The following is a 17790-nucleotide window of genomic DNA, read 5'->3' on the forward strand; positions in this document are numbered from 1 at the left end:
CGCCCCGAGCGAGACTGCCGTCGGGAACGCCGACAACTGGTTAAAAATGTCTGTGGGTCTGCCCGGGGGCGGTCCGGGGCAGGCGGAGGAGGGGCTGATCCCCGCCGGTCCCGCCGCTCACACCGCCCCTCGCTCAACTCCCGGCGGCGGCGGTGGCTCCCATCGGCGGCGGCTCCCGGCGGCCGGCGGGACGGGGAGGGCGCCCGCGGGACAGGTAGGCACTGACCCGTCCCGTCCCGGGTTCGGCAGCCTCGGGGAAGAAGCGGGGGAGAGGCGGCATCGCTCCCGGAGCGGGGTTTGCCCTTGGCAGAAGCATCCTCCGGGGAGCGGGTGGGATGCGGGGCTGCCCGCGGTGCCTTTGCGCAGCGTCCAGGCGTGTTTGTCCCCGCGGCCGTGAGGGGCTGGCCGGGATGGTGGGGCGGGATGCGGGAGCGCTCCTGCGGTCCCGAGCCTGGACGAGTCCGTTCAGGGTCTCCTCAGAGGCTTTTATTTATTTAATTTTTCTCCCGCGAAGTGTCTGTTTTTAAAGGTTATCCTTCGTTTTCATGGAATGCTTTTGGCAGTCCTAGATCAAGTGTACACACTGGAATAGAGGGATGCTTGTGTATAGATGTAAATTAGCGTGACCCGCACGTGAAAATGCACATCTGTTTAATACCTTGATTTCGTTCCAGCATATGTCCCTCGGCAGAAACTGCCTAGAGAAATTCTCAGTTGTGTGGTATCCTGCACAGATTTTCTTTTGGCGACAGTAGCAGTAGCGTAAACATTTCCTATTTTGTCTTTCAGCCAAGGAGTACGTTCAATCTGGAAATGTAGGCACAAATCAATTAGGAAAAATACACAGCTGCTTTTCCTCGAGTAAGCTGTGAATGTACAGCTTTTATAATAATAATCTTATTAATTACTTGAACGTTGCTGCCAGTCATTGAGTACTGAAATGTAGTCAAAGTGAACATGCATTTCCTAGAATCGCGAACAGCTCTGAAGTTTTTCCAAAGTACCAGCTTCTCACTGTAGAGTGAGTTTAAAACCTCACTTGGAATGTGTCGTTGATATAGAAGATGCTTCATAGCTTATTTTATCAAGTTGGTAGCTGAGCTTTGGCAGCAGTGTTTTAGAAAGCTGATTAACATAATGACTCTGTATAGGAAAAATGTTTTTATCCAGCATCTTGGAAGAACAAAGGGAAAAAAAAAAAAGATAAGTCTGGAGAGCAGCATTTGTTTTCCAGCAGATAAGCTGCAGACCTTTGCTGAAAAGTCTTAGATTCTTTGATTGAGCAGCATGTCTGATGTGAGACTGAAACTGAAAGCTGGCTTCAGTTGCCTTGTCAACATCCCTCAATGGTATTTGTGCCCAACAGTACAATACTTGGAGGAAAGAATATGTAATTAGCTATGTGTGTTCTTCTTGAAGTGGAAGGAGTGGGGGTGCAACTATCTGAGCCGGAGACAGAATTTAGCCAAATACCTATTTAGGCCAAATAATTATTGCTTGTTAGTTACTGGCCCTGCAAATGAAATAGTATTGGCATATCTGGTTTTATTTCCCATCTCAAATCGGAAAATCCAGCTCCTCTGGGCAGGTGTGCTGCAGGTTTTTAATAAGCTGGACAAACTGTAATTTAGGACCAAATTTTTACTTGTTTGCCTGTGTAACTCATGCACCTGTGCAGCATCAATGGGACCTTATATAATAAACTTTATTTAAAATTTCTTACACAGCCAACCACGTGGCCTTGTCATACAATGGAATTTAAACGTGTGTTGCTCCCACAGTGGGTGAATCAGTGGCATCATATTAGTATTGACAGTATTCTGTGGAGGTGCCATGGCTTTGTGCATGGTTCCTTGGTGTGTGGTTTAAAGTCTGGAGTGTTACAAGTCTCTGACAGAGCAGTTCACAGGACAGGCTATTAAATTTGTGTTCTTGCTCACTGATTATAGTCCATAACGGGAAAAAAAATAAATCTAAATTGCAGGCAGCTCAGTGGCCTGTGTGAAGTCAGCTGGCTGTGTCTACTTAATTTCCCTGGAAATAGAGTTCCCCTTTTCTGGTGTATCAGGTGGTGAAGCGGTCCAGAGGTGGCACAGCTCTCCATGCCTCACAGCTGGGCATGACAGGTTTCAGTCCCCACAGGTGGAAACTCTGCTACCCTTGCATTAGGCGAAGATGACTTAGCCCTTTGTATATTAATTTCACCATTTAGATGTCTACTTAAATAATGCCATAATTTTGAATATGACTGGTAGGGTGGGAGGGGGCACCTGGAGGACCTGTCCAGGGGTTACAGTATTAAATGAACTGTTCTGAGGTGAGCAGAAGGGTTTGACCAAGTGAACACTCCTTTGGTGACTTGCATAACTATGTTTTCCACAATCAGCTGTTCAGCTGTATGGGTACACCCACCCCCCCCTAAGGAAGCAAGTGCAGTTAACAAAAGCAATTAATTCATCTATGCAAAGAGCACAGGAACTGTGCATTACCATACTTAAGTTTGATTAACATCTAGCAGAGTTTGGAGTGGGCTTTTGACTGCAGCTGGTAAGGATCCCTTGAATTTATATTCAGATTACTTGGCAGGAGCTTTGCATGGTTTCTGTGTGTTGCTTTTTCTTATCTAGGCATTTTAATTTCTTGCTAGGGACAGCAAGTGGCTTTTGAGGAAGGTAAAAACCAGATTCTCTGCGTACATGCCACAGTTTTAGTCTAACCAAAGGTGTGTTAGTTTAAAAAACCTGAAGTTACGTAGATAGTACTGAAAGATGGATGTGATCCTATTTTTTTTATTTATTTTAATGAAACATAGTGTAGATGAGTAGTGTTTCTTTAGGTATGGACAGAAATGGTGTAGTGAAAAAGTGACAAAGTTCTTACATCCTTACTCTTGTTAAGTGGTGTCTTCCTTGATGAATGATGCCAGTGGAATCAGATTTCAGTATGTAGCAGTTATGTTACTGACTCACTGCCAGGAATTTGATCCCTGATTTTTAATACTAACAGATTAGTTTGTCAGTAATTAGTACTGACTTCATATGCTCCAGTCAGCATAGCATAAACGTAGATACAAGTGCAGTATTTTTTCATCTGTGAGAAAAATCTGTGTCTTTATATTCCAAATGTTAGTTGGTTTTGTTTTTTTTACTTGTGAAAAGAGTATGTATCATCTAAAGCCATCTGTCAGAAAACTAGGAGAAATATTCTGGGGTGGGATTTGCTTTACTGGAATAGCTTTATTGATTGTGTCAGCATTCATGTTAATTAACCCATTCAAACTGTCTGGTCTATAATTGATGTTTTGCCTGTGTAAGGATTTGTGGTTCATGCCTTTGGATGTACACATTAAGTTTATATTAAAATGTGGACAGCCATCTCTTCCAGTTTTATCAGTGTTTTATATCTGATTGTCAGAGAAATTAGCCTATAGTCAGCAGTGAGATACTGATTCTGAGCTCTTTTGATGTGCAAGACAATGAAAACATATAGCAGAAAACATAATTTTAACTTTGACTTGCTGTGTGACCTCAGGAAAGAAATTCCATTATTTTTCTGTTGCTGTAAAAGAACACCCTTCTCAACCTACCAGATCTTTTTCTGTTCAGCACATAGAGGTGCAAGTGTGTGCAAAATATTTTTTTTCAAAGAAATGCAAAGACTTCATATTAGTGTGTCATTTTAGACTTAGGATCACTGGCACAAAGAGCTGCAGCTTGTATGGCTCCAGTGTCCACCATTGCAGCCACAGGAGATGTACAACAGCACAAGAACAATAGCAAAAAATTGTCTTGCCTTTTATAATATACACCCCAAGACAGGCAAGAGGAGGTAAGGAGAGACAATGAAATAATGAAGACAGGTGTCAAGCTAAAGTCATTTTATTTTTCACCAAAAGTCAGCCGAAATTTGTACATTTAAAGGAATTAAACATAGCCGTTTTTAGATGAGAGTCTTCAAATAGGAGACAGTGAAGAACTATTTCTCTGTAATACCAGCATATTGCCAATGATGGCTGGAACCAAGACCTCACCAAACAAAGGGCCAACATCTTCTAAAGTACTGGGAATGCTGGGTGTGGGAAGAGAGCATGAAAGGCAAGGGGCATCTCAGAGAAGTCATGACCTTAGGATGATGCAGAGGGTGAATTTGTCTCTGGACAAGAGGAGACCATCAGGAGTTTGTGGTCTGGGTAGAATTGTCCAGGCAAGAGTGAGGGTGGCCCTGATCCTCTGGGGCAGTGCTCATCTGCAAGGGTCTGCTCAAAGCAGCAGTGGAGGGTGTAGAGAAGGAGGAAGGCTGGCTCAGGCTGCTTAAGAAAGAAAAATGATCCAGAGGAGGGTAGTACGTGTTCAGGGCACCTGGCACGTTTTTAAGCAGTACCAGGGTGGAACACCAAACCAGGGCTCAGGAGAAGTTACATTGCTTTGATGGGCTGCAAAGGAAAGAAGAATGAACTGGATGGAAGATAGTACATGAGCTGGTGGTTTGCTGTTCCATGCACAACTCCATTTATTTTTGGAAAGAAGCCACTGCTTCCCAAAGTTTTCTGCACATCACAGGCATTATGTCATGAATTCTTCCCAGACAGTGCCTGTTTCTTCAGGGGTAGGTCCTGTAAGTCCTCTTCAGAGTGAGTAGTGCTGTATTTCAAGAGTAGTACAAGACAAAAGTTTCCAGTACAAAATTATTCAAGAGACAGTATGGGCAGAAGGATGTTTTTCTTAATATGGTTTGGTCTCAGCCCTGTGAGACTACTTTTCATTAGTGAAAACAGACATCCGTACAGGGTTTCAATGAGTTCAGCATGTTTAAAGCAACTTTTGAAGTCTCTCCTATACAGAAGTCTTCTCTATCTATTTTTCAGATTTTTTTTGGCAGGGGGAAGGGTTGGGTGTTCTTGGTGAATTTAAAAGATTACAGCACAAGTAGTAAAATAACACTGTCACCTGGCAAGTTACGTGTCTTTGTCCTGTGGAAATGTTTTGATTTTATCTTGCAGACAAATATTCAAGGTGGAGATAGCTTAGACTTGTGGGGGTTTTTTCCCCATACCCCACTTTTATTTGGAGCACAATTCTCTGCTGTCATAGGGCTTAGGAAAAGTGATTCAAAGTGATGTAAATAAATGATGGCTATGTTTCATTACTTGCCCCCGCTCTTCATGTGGCCCACAGAGAAACTTCATAATCGGTTGATTTGGATGAGAGCTTTTGAATCCTGACTTTTAAAGTTTCGGCGTTGCTGGGCTGATGAACTAAAGAGCAGCAAAAGAGCTTCGATCGCAGGGCTCTGCCAAAAGGAGCCCCCAAAGTGAGTGTTTTGTGTGAAAGCATGCCTTGCAGTTTGAGCCCAGAGTGACAATGATTGTAACACAATGCTGCTCATGTGACAGTGAGACAAAGAGGCCATTATGCACGGCTGGCTGGCATCAGATCCTCCAAAAGCCAATAGTCAGACCAAGCTTGATCACCCTGAGAATGTGAACACACTGGAAACACTTGCGTGTTAAAAAAAAAATAAAATAAAAAGACATGTGTGTTTGTGTGTGTGCACGCCAAGGCCTGGTTGAGTTTTAAGTACAAAATGGCATAATTGGTTTATTTGTTTTTTTGGAAGCTGCTGTCAGTAATCAGCAAAAAACATGTAGCATGGCATTGAGAGCAGACGTAGTGGGAATAAGATGGAGTATGCCAACAGGCCAAGTGGATCTTCCACTTCCTTTGCTTCTTTGCTCCATTGCTTCCTTCTGTGTGCTTTTGAGCTTGTGTAGCTGAGTTTTCGTTTCCTCTGAAGTGTTTACAAAATTTTGGACCACTTTGGTCTGTCAATACACACATCTCACGACCACTGGAACTTAAGCACAAATAATGGCTGTGTGTGTTTGTGGGAAGCATCTGTTTGGTGTCTTATAAACCCTCTTCAAAGGGTTCAAGAGCACTTGATACATGAAGAAATGACCCTGATGAGTTGTGAGCTGTGGCAGTCTTGGTCCCAAAGGCAGCAGGGCTGGAAATCTACTGAGTAAATAGGATACAGCAGCTGGAGTGGAGGGCTCTTCAATTAGAAGGGTATTTGTTTAAAAACAACTGGTTTGCCTTTGTAACCTTGAGGGCTGGATTGATTTCTCCAGCACATGGAAGGTGGCATCTGATGATGGCCAGAGTTACTGGTAATCACACCCTGCAAAGAGATTTGGCCTTATTCCCTGACTACTGCTGTATGTCACTTTTTACTGTTTTCCTACCAAACGAAAAATTTCACAATCTGCACAGGCTGCCTGAATCCATCACTCTGTCACCACCAAAAATCAGAGGCTGTCTCTTTCATATCCTCTTCTTGCCTGTGAAAACCCCGCTTAACTCTCTGGTCTCCTTCCCTCCCAACTTCCTCCTGCTTAGGCAGTGAAAGTATGAAAGCAGAATGACGATTTGGGCCCCTTTTTCCAGAGCTGTGTGTGGGCTCTTCCGGATCTGGGGGAGCCCCCTCGGGACGGAGCACTGGACAGGATATTTACCAGCAGCTCCCCCGTTTCACTCGTGGCTCTGCTCGCTCCGTAATGGAGCTTTCCTGCCTTTTTAATCCGCGCCACATGCGGCTGACCCCAGCAAACCCTGTGGGAAGACAGAAGCCCTGTTGTGTGTTTGTAGAGCAGTTGCTCGGAAGCTGATGTACAGCTGTGGCTGGGCTTGTTTGGAAGTGAAGAGTAACTTGATCTTTTAATCTTTTTTTTTTTTCCTTCGTCTTCTTTTTCCCCCCCTACCCTCTCCCCAGACTGATACTGCAGATAACAACTGTTTCTGAAGGGTACCTGCCAGTGAGATTGAAATGTGTGTTTTAAATTGAGGGGTAGGGTTCATGAAGATTTTATCAGTCTGCAAAGAATGTAATTTCTGTTTGTTTGGGTTTTTTTAAATAAATTAATTTTAGCTAGTTTAATTTCTTTTAAGATAAAAGGCGTAGCTGTACAGAGGCTGAGAGTTCAGTTCTCTTACTTGCATTGAGTAAACCAGGAGTGGCTCAAGTGAGATCAGAGTTACTGAGGTGAAGTTCATGAAGCCAGACCCCCTGTTTGTGGATTTTAGGATCTGGGAAGACACACACATCTGTGTCATCCAGATATCCCGAAGCTGCCTCCACCAAAGCCAGAACAACTGGCCTCTTTTAATAGATAATTAAATTTTCTTTTAGAAAAAAGCGGAACTGCCAGCACTGCGATGGACTCTGCTGAGAGTGTATATGGTGCTCTTTGTGCTTTGGGGTTGGTTTGGATTAAAGGCACTACACTTTTCAGATTCTGCTATGCTGGTATGTGCAGGCCTCCATCACTTTAAAAGAGAAGATGGTCCTGGAAAAAAAAAAAAATCAATACTTCCAGGGAACTTGTTTAAACTCTGAGCCCACAAAAGACTGAGTTTTTAATTACTGAATAAGAAGATGGGGTAAGTAGTTGTTGAAAGAGTAAAACAAAAACACAACAAGAGAGAAGCTTCCTTGTTCTAAGTATCTCCACTGCTTGTCAGTAGATTTTTCCATCTCCATAACCCATTTCAGAGACCTGTGAGACTTAATCTCATCTCTGGAACAATATTGTTCTTCTGCAACTTTAATGCACTTTTTAGAAATGCTCCATTCTTTCTTGCTGAACACTAGTTCATGCCAATTTGCATTATGTATGAATAATGACAGCCAGGATATGCATTCATGGTAAGTGAACCTCAAAGGATGCAGTGGTTTGGGGTTCTGGTCTGCACCACTAATATGCAGGAGATTTTTTTTTTTTGTGCTTTTGCAGATTGCCAAACTTTCTGTGTACATTTTGACAGTGTATCAACTTCAGAAAAAATATTTTTGTATGGCTCATTTGCTGAAGTAGTGCAGTAGGGATGCAGGGAGGAAATGCCCTTTCTCATCTAGCAGTGAGACAAGTTGTGAAGAAAGCCTGAGGTAGCTGCTGCTGCCTCTTGGTCTGCACAAGGGTTTTATTTTTTTAATTAAGTAGAAATCCATTGCAGTCACTCCAAAGATGTCTTGTGCCAGTGAGTAATGCTTCTGGAGCCTGCCTTCTAGATACACACTTTAAACTTTTATCTTCTTCTCTTGTGGGAGTCTCTCAATAGACTTTTGAAAGTTACCCTGCTTTCTGTTGTACCCTGCCTATCTTCAGGGAAATAGCAAAGCATTAGTTTACTGATATTTTCTCTTAGGCATATGTGTGTGTTTTTTCTTCGTTGCTGTTTCCAACAAGAACACCAGTGGGAAAAACAAGCAAATAACCAGACTGACAAGAGGCCATTATTGGCCTCTTCAGAGGTGACCCAAACCTGTAAAAAAAAAAAAAAAAATTCTCTCAGTCATGACATTGGGTGTGGTGGTTCCTTTGTAAATGTTCGGGACCCAGAAGTCTGTATTTTATGATTTGCTACACCCAGTTAGTACCATAAGCACGATGCTCATGTCATTGCCATCATGGCAGGATATCAAACTGGAGGCATGGATCCCGGGCGTGGGTGTTGGAAATGGAGACTAGCAGACCTAAATTCTGTTTTCAGAATTCTGCTGTTGACTTGTTTTGTGAAACAGGATTAAACACTTAGACAGACTGGAGCCAAATACTTTCCATGTACAGTGTGGTTATTAAGAGTAGCCTCAAGAATGAAAGGCCTTGCAGTGTTAGAAGAAGCGTTGTGGATCTTGTAGGGAATTATGTCAATTAAAATACTGTATGCAAGATTATATAATAATGTGTATCTAAAATAAATGTGCTTAAGTGAGTGATATCTTTTGCTGTATTCACTAGGTTGAGGGAAAACAGATATTTGCTAAAGAAAAGAGATCTCAAAGTGAAGTGGCATGTGGAGACTTTCTGGACCCTCATGTAGCCTGGAGCAGCCTTGAACTCCTGACAGCACAACAAAAACCTTCAAGCAGTGACAAAGAGCATCTGCCCTGGCTTGTCACACCCATTGGGGCAGACTCCTTCCAAAAAACAGTCACCTGCTCTCCTGGAGGGGGAAAATCGGAGTGTCCCAATCTGCCCTCCAGAGAGAAGAGAGATTTATACATGGATTAGTTCAGTGGGCAGCTGACAGATTGGGTCAGGCCGAGTGCCCATCGCTTGCCCAGCCCATGGTGGGCAGCTTTGCTGCAGCTGCATCCTTCTGCCTTTCAGCAGTGGGTGCAATAGGTATTGGTGTAGTTTTTGTTGCTCTTCCATACCTACTTTTACCTTTCTTTGCACTCTCTGGAGCAGCAGAGAAAATTGGTAAGGAAGGTCAAATAATCCCTTGCTCCTTACTGGATGAAGTGGGTGAGGAGTTGTTTTCAGCAATACTGCAGCTGGCCTGTCTGTCTTCATGCTTACAATAGCAACATACATTTCTGTGCTCTTGGTAGAAAGCCTGTGTGAAATTGGAAAAAAGAAGTTCGCTGAGGAAGAAAGTGCCATTTTGCTACGTCAGGACAGTAGATGATAAGAGTTTGGGTTCTAGAGCCAAAAGAAAATCAGCTGGTCATCAAACCAGTTATTGGCCAGCTCAGGATAGCTGGGATTTTCACCAGGTGTCATGATTTGTGGATTTCAGAGAAAGGCAGTTCCTGAGCTCAGGTTTCATCCTGTTTCCAAGCAGATCAGAGGAGAGTGTCCATTCTGTTTTTGCCCTTCCTTGGAGCTCCCTCACTGATTGTCCAGTCCCTCTGCAAATGCTGTGCTGTTTGTCACTGTCCCCTCAGCCCTGTGCTCATCTGCTGGCCAAATAAGACAGCAGATGCACCACTGAATGTGAAATTTAATGTGGTGCAATTTCCAAATTCTGGGTTGTTCCCATCCATTGATGAGAGATAACACATTTGCACGTTCAGGTAACCACTGCTCTTCCCTCTGAATATAGGGACTGCTTTTAATTTATCTTTAAGAAAGGGAAAAAAAAAAGAAAAAAGGAAGCACAATTTGCAATCCTTACTTTAACTTTTAATGAATGACTGAACCAAATCCAACGTTCCTGTAGTTTTAACTGAGAGGCAGCAGAAGCTGTAACAGAGATGCTGCTAGTGCCAGTTGGGCTATAAGTTATAAGTCTACTTTACAAAGTTTGCCTGTTTTCTGGCACAGTCTCTGACACATACACTCCAGTCAATCAAAGTAAAGTGCCTAATAACAGATGTGGCAATTAAGCTGAAGAATTCTGTCTCTCTCGTTTAATTTTTATTACAGAGAATAACAGAGTACCTCATTAAACCCAGCATCATAGAGTTGGGGTTTTTTTTTAATTTGGCATACAAATGTCTGCAAAAATTAGATCTCTGAATAGGATGCCTTGTTATGAAAGGTGCTTTGTCAGACAATGATATGAACATTTTTGTATGACAAATATGTGGTTGTGCTACTGCTGTCCTTTTGCACACTGCAGAGGTACAGCCTTAAGAAGTCAACATGTGTCCTGAAGGATAATATTTTGTGGGATTTAGGGCCTTGTGTTCAAGTTTGTAAAAAATAGGTCTTGATTTTTCTGGGTTCAAATTACACTGCCCTTAACTGAAATCAGCAGCAGGCACTTAAAAGGATTTCAGATAATCTGTACAACAGGTAAATTAACATATTAAAGTAAGAGAAATTTTCTTGATGAACAGTATTAATTGCAACCTAAAAGGTAAAAATCTTCTGATTGTTGGAGCTTCTAAGGCATTTGCCATCATTAGTTTCTTCTGCTGATGTATTGGGCACTTTTTTTAAAAAGGCCTCTGATTCATCATTAGACAAAGTTAATTAAAGAATTTAATGAATTGAGGTGCTCTAAAATATATGTTTAGAGAAGACTGATACGGATATAAATCAGAACAGGAAGCTTTGATATGAAATTACTCTGTTAGTATAAAAGGCATAAAATTACAAAGTTCTTTACGTGATCATTCTTAGAAAGAATCTGCTTTTTTACTGCCTGCCACAGGTGTTGTTAGCAGTTTTATTTCTTGGAGGTTTTATTTATTCACTGAAGCACAGCATCTTGTCCTACAGCTGGTACTCCAGGGGTGTATTGGACCAGTTTGTGCCTGTGCACATTCACCTGCATGTTTGTACATCCTCAGCATGCAGAAAACTTGTAGACACCACTGGCACCTGACAAATCTGAATTTCTCCCCAGGAATTATTTTTTCTTCTGCTGGCAGATAGGGAGTATTAGGGTACTTAGTACTAGTACTGAGTATTAGAATTACACAACTGCAAACATGGTTTTAAATTTGTATTAATGTTTACAAGAGGATGTAATGTGTTTAAGACAGTTTACCATGAAAACCACATATTTTGCATGCTGCTCACTCTATAGGCCTCTTGAGGTTGTGTTGTAATCCCTGTGGAAGTTCTTCAAGGCAGAAGTTCTTCAAGACTTAAGATAGGATTTATCCCTTTAATTGTGGATTTGTTAAAAAACTAGAATTAACCAGTCACTTTTGGTTTTGAATTATGTTCTTCCATTTTCCCCTTCAAGTGCAGGAGTACTACATCCATTCCAACCTCTGCAAATGACCAAAATAAAAGATGTAACTGAGTGAATGAACTGTCAGAGGAAATACTTTTGCATTCCCCCATCTTCAGCTAAAATGTTTTGAATTTTCTTTGTAGAGTGGTGGTGGCGTGTGAGGTTTTGTGCAGTGAATCACAGACGCTTTGATTGCTGGAGGTGGAAAAACTGATCTGTAATGCATTGAAATGTTTTAGAAGCTGTTAAGGGAAAGTGGCATCAGGATTAATTAGTTTTGGGTTTTTAAACAGATCATTTGAAACGTGAAGTTTTTAAGCTGTGATAAAGATTTACAGAAGTGTAATGCTTGGTGTAAATCATGAAAACAGGAGCTAGCTGGAAAGACAACTTTATTTTCTGCTGGGTGTTACATGCGAAATGGCATTTCACTAGATGATTTACAAGGACAAAGGTACTGAAGCAGAGTTGCCAGCAAATTTTTTTCACAAACTATACCATCTTGTTAGCAGCTAGAAGTTGTAAACAAACGCAGGAGTTCATATGTCTGATTTCCATAATGAAAGGGTCCAGTGAAAGGCTGTGACAAGTGCAGGGGGCTGCAGACTGAAGAATTTCGCCAGTGATAACAGAGGCTGTGTCTAGGAAAGGGAAGAATCTAATGCATGGTGAAAATGTGTGTGGAAAAAGAGAACATGCATGTGGTGGGGGAGGGAAGGAAACAGAGGCTGTCTTTGAAGAGGGCTGAAAAGCAGAAGACTTTTAAAAAAGGTGAGCCCATTTGAAATTGATCCTAAATTGCATAGGAAGCTAAAGTAATTATCTGAGTCCTTTGACTGTGCTCTTTTATATCCTGGCAGTAAACTGGAAGTGACACGGTGTCTGGGAGGGTGGTAGTAGGAAAAGAGGGGTCACAGAAACTTTGTTCAAGAGAGGGTAAAACCATGAATGATAATTTCCACAGCGGTGGAACCAGGGCATTGGTCTATTTAGGCAACCACAGGATTGTCCCAGGCAACTTGTCAGCAACCACAAAGTTTTCACAGTTACATCCATGAGTCCAATGTCCTTTTTTTTATGATTTGCATTAGGGGAAAAAAAAAAGTCAGAAATCTATATGCTGCATGGCTCAGGGACTATGACAAAAGTTTGATACAGATGTCTTTGTCATGTAACTCTTGTAATAAGGCTTTCATACATGCTAGTAATACCTAATTTCTGAAATAATCCTCCTTAAACACATGCATTTAGCCATTTTTACTTAATCCTATAGTCTTGTAGCCCTGTACTATTAAGATAGACTTGGGGTTAAAATAAAGAGATGTTTCAGGACGGAATACATTATTTGAAAAAATATTTTTAAATGTATTAATTAAAAAAAAGAAAGGGGGGGAACAGAGGGGGATATGATAGTCTCAAGCCTATACTGTATAGACTCTATTTAAATTATGTTATATGCCTTTTGTGCTAAGAACTAACTGTTGTCTTCCACCATCCACCCTGGGAAAGATGCCTAGGGCTGAGAGGTGCCATCTGTGTATGGACCTGACATAGTTTTTTATTTCACCTGAAATGTCTTGTGTCAAACAAACCAGGATTTATGTTCAAGGTGCTGTTTCATCTTCTCAAAGTGTGTTTTCCAGAAACTTTGGTTTGGATTCTACACAGTTTTAACTGTCTTTATTTGGAAAATTTTCTTTTGGGTGGGCAAAAAAAAAAGGCAGCATATTTAGTCAAAAGATTTTTGTTAACAGCTCATCCTGCTGGGTCCCTGTGGAAATAATCTTTAAACATACAATACCATGGGCTATAGGTAACATTAATGGTTCAACACCTATACTTGTTATCTGCCTGAAAAAAAAAGGAAATACGTTCAAGTGAAAGGCCCCTAATTTATCAGACAATGACAGCTACAGTGAAGTGACCCCATGGTTGTGATGTTTGGCAGCCTTCCTCTGAGGAATAATAATGAGTCCATCTGCAGAGTATCTGGCACGCTGGCATTTGTCTTTACCATGCCTCCTTGCCTTGTGCAGACTTGACTTGCACTGAACTGTCTTTTCCTGCCCTTTTAATGCTAATTTGAGGGAGAAGAGGACTGATAAGTGGATATATGGTCCCTGCCAGCTTAGCAGCTTCAGAAACTCTCAGTGAATGGCAGTGAGCGAAGTCAGCGGGCCAAAGACAATCTTGCTTTTCAAGAGGACAGTTCCTAGAGGAAACTCTCACGATCTTTTGCAGTAAGAACGGGTCTTGTGAAGGATACAGCTGAGTGTTCTGCAGGCAAGGACAGAGTCCTTGAGGACCTGGTTGCAGTATTCCCGTGCTTTTGGGTCGGTGCTGCAGCATGATCCATGCTATCCAGCCACCCGTTGCATCTGGAAACGTGTGGCATTACTAGTGCAAATCCACATATTTGCTGGGTAGTAAAGTTTCCTGTTTCCTCCCATGTTTGCAGTTACCTTATTTCATTCCGTGTTTGTAATTACAATACAAAAGGTTATTTGATGCTTACAAAACAATGTGCAGTGTGACAGCTCCCAACCTCTCCAGGTTTCCACCAGAAAAGATTTAAGTAGGAAAAAAAAAAAATTAAACTCCAAAATCTACTCCAGTTTACTGTTTTAATATAGTTTGAAGACTGCTCTCTGTCATTTAAGATCAGCTCATGTATTATTGCCTATATATTTAGTAGGAATGGTAGAGAGATACATTATGTAAAATTATAGCATTATCATGAAATAAAGGACAGTGATGCTGTAGCTTTCAAAACTGGTAATTCCATCACTTAGGGACAAATAAAGCCTGGTCTCTGCCAGACTTTATCACTGGATTCTCTGGAACTCCGCAATTCAGGACTTCTTTCCCTCTCTTGCTTCCAGTTTAAGTGACCAATAAATTTACAAGTTATTGGGCATGAGGCCAGAACACACAGACAAACGCTGGTATTACAAAAACCTCATTTTCTTAGAAGCCTCTGATAATTAAAGAGAGACTGAAAAATAAAAATGATCTCATCTACTAACCAAAGAAAAATGGTCATTGATTACTGATTTATTTTTCTTAGCAATGTAACTTGAAAACAGCATATCTGTCTCCATCAAGGAGATTTGTTCCAGCTCACTCAGCCTTTGATTTGGTTATTCTTCAGACACCAGTCTAAATGAGTTGTTTTTCCCACATCCATGCTTAGCCCATCTTCAACACGTTTGGACTCTCCAAATGCATCAGTCTGTTTCACAGTGAGGTTTGAAAGTAAAGCAGCCCAGGTGAAAAGGGTCAGATCTGATTAAGCTGCATCAGGAAGGGCTCTTGTCATCTCTGACCATGAAGGGTGTGAAAGTTTAGGGCACTATTGGGTTATCCTTTAGCAAGCTCTCGTGCTGGCTGACAATCAGTGCTGCCTTTGGAGTGATACGTTTTGAGAATTTGGGAAAAGACCAGTCAGTTCCCATTTGCTGTGACTGTACATCTTCAGCCAGCCCGGGGTCTGTGTGATAATGCTCCTAATTCAGGTAATTTTGTATTTGCTTTATGAGTGAGATTTCATGTGACAAGTTGTCAAGCTGATTTACTGATTTCCAAAGGGAAAATGCCTTCTGCTCTTCATCCATTAATTCTCTAATGTAATCGATAAAAGCAATCAGTTGTGGATTTATTTTTTTTTCACGGAAGCTAACATGGGATTAATCATCATTGACAAGATTAGGTCAGATTCAAATTTTGCTCTGCCTGACATCAGTTGTGAGAGAGATGTTTTTATAACAAATTGTGTCCCTGGTAGAGGAACTGAGCCTCAGGAGTGAAGAGTGTTATGAAAAATACTCTGTAGGAAGTGAAAGACCAAACAATTCTTCACCCAAAAATGGTTAGAAAAACTCTTTTATCTCATGTGGAGCTGTAGTTTCCAGTTGCAGTCACCAAGTCTGTGTGGGGTGCTCTGGAGAGGGTGAGGGCAAGGACACCTGCAAGGGGCTCTGCACAGATGACTCTGTGGTTTACAATTCAGTCTGAAATTTGAAGAAAACTCTGACGGACAGAGAGAAGATTATTTTTGAATTAGCACATTGATGCCATGTCAGTGCAGTTATGGGTTTGCAGCTCAGAAAACATTTTGATGTGCCTGTGCCCTATCACTGCAGAAAGGCAGGACGGGGTGCTGTAAAACCTTTGAGATGCCACTACAGAGTACAAAAGGTTCTCACTGCTCTGGAGTTTGTCTTCTAACTAAATGGCCTGTTCCTGCTGCATTTTTCATGTTTCAATGGTAAAAATGCTTTTGCAACAGTAATGGGAAAGCTGCATCAGCATTTCCCTTGGTCTTGGGTCCATTATGTCATGTTAGCAACTGTGTCGTTCTATTCTCTGTTGCTCATGCACTTCTAATCCTGGTTAATTCTCTGGCAGCACTTGATTTTGCTGACCAAAAAATGTTTGTTTGCAGCCTTGAGCAACCTTCACTTCTTTTACAGTGTCCGTCATACCTTCCCCTGCCCCGCACCCAGCTCCACCTGTATTTATTTGCCTTTTATTACAATAAATCTGAGGGAGAGCTGTGCACCCTCATCTTTGCCTGTGGCTCTGCTCTGGCTGGGTGGGGAGATTAATTTGTAAGCATGTTGTAATTTTCACCTCATAAAGGAAAAGCTTTTTTTTGCCTCTTTTCTTTAGTTATCTGTGCTTTCTCTGGTTTTGATCCTGAACTCTCCACGATCAAAAAAGAAACCCAAACCAAATAAAAACTGTCAACACAGTTACTAGTGGCAGAGAAAGTGCCTAAAAATCTCAGATATTGAGTGTTAATGGTTAGCTGTCTGTGTTTACATAGTGCATATACAGGATTTTTCATCAGCTTACTAGTGAGATAAATGCAGTTTGTGTAGTTGCTCAAGTTTAAATGTATTTTAGGGGAGTACCTGTAATTTATGGGAGTATATTTTGTACACTTTTTACACCATTTCAAAATGAGGTTGTTAATTACAATAGACCTTGGGGTGATTGGGTGTATTTTTTAAAATTACTGTTATTGATTATCTGATTTTTATAAAATAAATATATAATTACTTTAATTTCCTTAATTAGCTTACAGAGATTAAGATAGTACTCTACAGTTGTTTCATGCAGCTGCATTGCTTTCCTGTTAAAATTTTTAAATCATGGGCATGGATTAAATTTGAGGAAAACAGAGATGTCTGACCTGAACAGACACTGGTAACTTCCTTAAAGTTCCTGCCTGAAATAGGAATAAAGATACAGCTTTGTCAATGAGAGATTTTGCCTCAAATACTTTAGAAAAAAACTAACAGGCAACAAGATTTTAGTGTTCTGTTGTGGAAGGAAGTCCTGGTGGTGAAACACCAAGGATTATCTTAAATTTGTTGGGTTTTTTTTCTGCCTCATGTGTGTACTAATTTGCACAGGGAAGACATTCCTCAAAATGAGCATTTTCAGTACTTAAACTACAGGTTCTGTGTACATGTAGATAATTGAAATACTCATGTGTTATTGGGTGGGATAATTTGAGCAATATATGGTACGAAAAGCGAATCTCTGAACAGTTGTTCTTGGTGCAAACCATAGGCAGCAAGAGTTAAATGAGTCATCTACATCTTTTATTGCTGATATCAACACTTCAGCAATGCTAATCAGCTGTACTGATTTTCTGTTTTGATTTTCCTTAATTATTAAGCAAAAGATCTGGAATGCAATCAAGTTTTACTCTAGGGGGTTCATGCAAATTTTTATTTTTTTAATTTTAAAATTTTTTAAATGTATCCTGCAAAAGGAATGTTGCTGAAGTTGAGAATAAAATAAAAAAGGGAAATACCATTTACAGTCTGCTTAATCAGAGTGAATATTTTCAATGAAATCACAACTTCAGTGCAATTATTAGGTGAAAATACAGATACTGTTGGAATAACTGCACATTGACTGCTTTGCTGCATTCAGAGAAATACTTACAGACCATGAAAAATATTTCAGCAGCCTGTTTTTTCAAGAACAATTCAGCAAAATAGGATCATTTCTGTATCCTAAGATATCTTAAATATAATAGTTTCGTGTTGTGACCTTTTTTATGTTGGCTTCTGAAGTGTGAGTTAAGACAGTTTTTTCTCTTTTTTTTCCCATGGTCCTGTGGTCTTCTTTCTGATATAACAAAGTGATTGATATAACTTGCTTTGCTCTGTTCCATAATATTTAAAGTAAGAAATTGCTATTTCTGGATTAATTTACTGTGTTAAAAATATTTTTACTAAATCAAACATATTTATTAGAAATTATTTTCTCGTTATACTACAGATTAGACTCAAGAATC

General features: G+C 40.8%; 1 protein-coding gene across 3 annotated transcripts in view; it reads left to right on the plus strand.

The window, feature by feature from the left end:
* The window catches only part of MEGF10 (multiple EGF like domains 10), an 85764-nt gene that overhangs the window by 272 nt on the left and 67702 nt on the right, over positions 1-17790 (plus strand). Inside the window, exon 1 of one of the 3 annotated variants that reach the window (XM_064402743.1) lies at positions 108-214. The exons of 1 other annotated variant lie outside the window; for it this stretch is intronic. The gene's annotated coding sequence lies outside the window, so the exon portion shown is untranslated. Of the gene's footprint in view, positions 1-107; positions 215-14838; positions 14990-17790 lie in introns of those variants that run through there. One more of the 3 variants, XM_064402745.1, reaches the window with a different exon arrangement.

This window comes from Passer domesticus, chromosome Z (assembly GCF_036417665.1).
Source record: "Passer domesticus isolate bPasDom1 chromosome Z, bPasDom1.hap1, whole genome shotgun sequence".
NCBI lineage: Eukaryota > Metazoa > Chordata > Aves > Passeriformes > Passeridae > Passer > Passer domesticus.